Consider the following 4,863-nt stretch of genomic DNA (forward strand, 5'->3'; position numbering starts at 1 on the left):
GGGAATAGAATTGACAAAGTAAAAGGAATATCATTGATTGTACATCTGTAATATTTGATTATCACTAAGGCCTTTGATTACTTTTCTTTCACTAAAAGAAACAAACCAAAGCCAATGACTAAGAATCATTAGTGTAATAATGATTTCCCATGTCTGTCTAAACTACAAGGCTTAATCATGCTCTTAGGAAACAAACTCTTAGATGCTTGAGTTCCTAAACTTAACCTGGTTAATGTAACTTAGGTGTTTAAGACAAGAGTCCTGATCATTTTCAGTGTTAGTTGTCTAATGACATGACATTGAGCATCATTATGTTTGTCCGTGTTTTTGTTTTTTTTCCAGCAAAATGACTCAGACCTAATAACGGAGGAATTTAAGAAGAATTTCAAACAAGTCTTTGCTATTCAGAAAGCAAATCAGAACAGTTCACTGGTGTAGTGGATGCTGTTGATACCCTGGAAAATGCCACTTTCAGGCAGATTTCTCATCCCCCGCAGTTATGAGTGTTAGCTGCTGATGCCACCTCTTCGCAGTGTATTGCTTTGTGCCAAATGGAGGCAGAGTCACTTGAAGGTTACATCTCTTTGTGCTGGGAGTTCGTTCCCATCACCAAGTCTGAACTAACCATGTGAAGTGATTCATGTTCCTGTGCTCCCCAGAGACTACCTAGAACTAGTCTCCAGCTATGCCCATTTAAAATAGTCCTTGTTTAGCATTTCCCACCATGGTATCCTGCTTCCCTTATCCCTCTTCCTCATGAGAGAATTCTCACAATAAATCATTTAATGATTTTATCTCAGGCTTTGCTTTTAGGGAACCCAACATCACCTAATCATTTTAGCAAGCCAACCCCAAGCATGGAGTTCTGAGTTGGATCACTGTCTAGCCATATGGTAACAGGTAGAATATTGATAGGTCCTGGAGTACTAAAACAGTGCAGTTGCATAAACATTCACCTGTAGGGGAAGAGGTACTGATGCAATTGTCCAGCATTTAAAAAGAAAAAATAGTAACTATAAGAACTGTATGATTAGGTGGCTATTTCTTTTTAAAAAACTATTTTAAATTTGCTTTTATTGATTTCAGAGAGAGGAGGGGAGAGGGAAAGGGACAGAAAAATCAATTATAAGAAAGAATAATTGATCTTCTGCCTTCTGCACACCCTCTATTGGGGATCAAGCACTCAACCTTGGCATGTGCTGTGAACAGGAATCAAACCATGACCTTCTGGTTCATGGGTCGATGCTCAACCACTGAACGACACCGGCATGGCTATAAGGCTATTTCTAAGCTCCATTAAAGTATTTTAAAAAGTGCATGACAGGCTTATATATATTAATTACCACTTGCAACTGCAAAGTAAACAGTGGAAGGCTTGGTGCAGGCCCTAATTTTAAGAACGACAGAACTTCTGCCCACCCAGAATGTCTCAGTTGGTTAAGCATTGTCTTGTGTAGAGAAAGGTTTGCCAGTTTCATTCCCTGTCAGGGCACATACCTGGGTTATGGGTGTGATCCCAGATCAGGATGTATATGGGAGGCAACTGATCCATGTCTCTCTATCTCTGTCTCTATCTCTATCTCTTTCTCTGTCTAAGCATGTGCTCAGGTGAGGATTATATTTTTTAAAAGTGATAGAAATTCAGAGAAGACTGAATTCTAAGCTCATGGTGGCCTCTTGTGCCAAAGTCAAATCGCTGATAAAGAAAGCATGAAGACCTGAAACTCAGAGTGGGGCTTTCTAAGTAGATGCACCTGAGAACTCTGAACTCTAGATTCTTCTGAACACACTGTCCTGCAAAAGAGACCCCTGTACCTGTTTGTAGACAGAACTTTTCCCTATCCACCATTTTGTCTGAACGAAAATTATGCAGAGTTCTCTCAGCAAGACCAAACTAAGAATCTTCTAGATGAGCCTGCTAGCTGAAGAGATGGTTTACTCCAACAGAGCTTCAGGTCTGGCCAACATGTACTAAGAGGTGCCAGGAGATTGTGTGTGGGAATGGATCCTGGAAAAACAATGTTAGAATGTGAAACATGATGGGGGGATGCTGATACAGGCACACTCTCCTGGGCCACAGAGTTTAATTAGCCTGGCAAGGTCCAAGGGCAATGATTCTAATGTGCTCCTGGGTGGCTCTTAGTGGCTTTCTATAGCACAGTGCACACTAGATGAAGTGGAATAAGAAATATCAGACTTACCCTAGCCAGTTTTGCTTGGTGGACAGAGCGTTGGCCTATGGACTGAAGGGTTCTTGGTTCAATTCCAACCAAGGGCACATGCCCGGGTTCTGGGTTCCATTACCAGTAGGGGGCATGCAGGAGGCAGCCAATCAATGATTCTTTCTCATTATTGATGTTTCTATCTCTATCCTTCTCTCTTCCTGTCTGAAATCAATAAAAATATATTTTTTAAAAAGGAAGTCTGCCAGGCCAACAATTATAAAAGAGATCCAAACGCTTTAGAAAGATGTCATGACTTCACTCTGTACAACTGGAAATTCCATCCATGGGGTTACCGTGTCCTCAGTTGGCTCAAAGACAACACCTTAACAAGGCAATAAAGGATGTACTGTTGAGATGGTAGCTGCATCCTTGAAATGCTCAGTCCAGACTATCCTATGTAGGTTGGAGTAATGAAGGAATGATTTACAGAGCTGGATTCCCTAACAAATGAAATAATAGGACTCCAGAATAACTGAAGCTAAGAGGCAGCATTAACTGTCATAGCAGGATGAGTAATTTGTGTAATGAGCAACAAGTTTAGAAACACAACCAGTGACCCTGGCCCATAGATGTCTAAGAAATTAGCTACTAGAAGATGCTGTTCTTACAGGCAAGACACATGAGCAGTTAACAAGGATATTACTTTATATATGTCATCAAAAGAGATTATAAATAGTTGATCAGATGGTTGAAATATTACTTCAATGAAGAGTCAATATTCCTTGCACACCTTCCAGACCTTAGCCAATTCTTGACTCAGAAGCTGTTGATGGCAGTTCTTACAAGAAAGGACTGTGCAAATGTAATACCATAGTAATTCCATGAATTTTTCACCACAGGCACATAAGGCCATTTATTCAAGTAACATATATGCAAAACAAAGAAAACTCACAGAAATTTTAAGGGTTATTGATACAATATACGAGTTGATACCTTGGGACCCAAGACACCATAATGGCCCCTGTTAGAGTGTATGGAGGTAGGGTAATGTCTATCTAATGGTGAATCCACTCAATCTACAAATTCCCCAAGCTCTTAAGTGTATAATCAGGACACACAAACAGGTGTTTTTTTTGTTTTTTTACCATTCATTTCTTAATCTATAAAGTAAAAATGACTCTCCTAGGAGAGACCAAATGGAAGACTCTGAAACAGAACTTTTCCATGGTGAACACAGTAGGTTAAAAGCAGTATTGTATTTCTGAGGAAGGAGGGAATGACAGAGGTTGGTGCCACCTGCTATTGGTTGAAGTATGAAAGGGTTATAATCCCCTTTACATCTTGATATGATTCAGTAGTCTGGCTTAAGAAAAAGCTAGATGATTCCTGGCTACTAGATAACTACTAGAAACTTAAGCAAAGGTGGGGCTTATAGACCTGTAAAGTTTGGAAGAAGACGTTGCTGACTTATATGCACTCATACCAACACAAGGAAACAAGGATCACGAAGATTCAGGTGAACAGTACACTGAAAAAAGCAAAAATGACTGTACTCTAATAACTACCCCTAAAGAAATTAGATATATAAATTATCTGAAAAACATTTCAGAATAATCCTCTGAAAGAAGTTCAGTGAACTACAAGACACTATGTACAGACAAATCAATAAAATTGGGGGCGAGGGGTGGGGAGGAGAACAAAATGAGATGTTCACCAAAAACACAAGAAACTATAAAAGTGTCCTCGAGCTGAAGAATTCAATAACTGAACTGAAGAATTTAATAGAGAGCATTAACAGGAAATCCAGTCAAATAGAAGAAAAAAAAATCAGTGAACTAAAAGATAGGTTATTTAAAAGTATTTATTCAGAGAAGGAAAGAAGAGTGAAGAATGCCTACAGGATTTATAAGATATTATTAAGAAAATCATATACTCATAATGGGAATTTCAAAGGACAAAAGTTAAGAAATGGACAGAAAGTCTATTTAAAACAATAATGCTTAAAAACTTCCCATGTTTGAGAGCTGCTTGAGACTAGAATCCTGGCCTCAGTACCACACAGTCTGGTCTCAAATGCAAACCGGGACCCTATAGCCACTGTGGACAGAGACCTGTGACCATGGCTGCAGACCCACAGACACCAGGAATCCAGACATCCCGGCTGCAGATTTCTGTGAGTCACAGAGCCCATCCCCCTCCTTGCAGGCTTGCAGCAAGGCCATAGGAACTGCTAGACCTTTCTGGGCAAGCACACCTGGAAGTCTGTTTTCCGCAGCACAGGAATGCACCTCCTGCTGACACAGTGCTACTATGAAACCCAGTCCCCCAAGTAGACCCGGGATCCAGATTCTCCACACAAGAGGCAGCACTGAGCACCGGTGACTTAACTCTGTTTCTCATCACATGCACATGGGATCACAGATTCCCAGTGCATTCACACTAAAAACCATTGACTCCAATTCTTGGCTCATGCACACACAGGGACCCTGATTCTCTGCTTGAGGCCTCTGCCTGGAGGCTCCGTAGGAATTGAAAGGCCTTGGGCAAATCAGTCAGACCTGCCTCTCCCCATCAGCAAGCCAGGATAATAATAATATTGGCTAAACTTATTTCAATCCCATCTGGATTTACTTACTGGCAAGTGTAAAGTGTTTTCAAAATACCAAATACTATAGAGCGCATCCAAGCAGCTTGGCTT

General features: G+C 40.5%; 2 protein-coding genes across 3 annotated transcripts in view; both read left to right on the top strand.

The window, feature by feature from the left end:
- The window catches only part of LOC102752939 (nuclear autoantigen Sp-100-like), a 259,961-nt gene that overhangs the window by 83,361 nt on the left and 171,737 nt on the right, over positions 1–4,863 (top strand). The window lies entirely within an intron of this gene.
- The window catches only part of LOC107182594 (nuclear body protein SP140-like protein), a 45,012-nt gene that overhangs the window by 2,678 nt on the left and 37,471 nt on the right, over positions 1–4,863 (top strand). The gene's annotated exons all lie outside the window — the stretch shown is intronic.

The sequence above is a fragment of the Myotis davidii genome, unplaced genomic scaffold, assembly GCF_000327345.1.
Source record: "Myotis davidii unplaced genomic scaffold, ASM32734v1 scaffold370, whole genome shotgun sequence".
Classification (NCBI taxonomy): Eukaryota; Metazoa; Chordata; class Mammalia; order Chiroptera; family Vespertilionidae; genus Myotis; species Myotis davidii.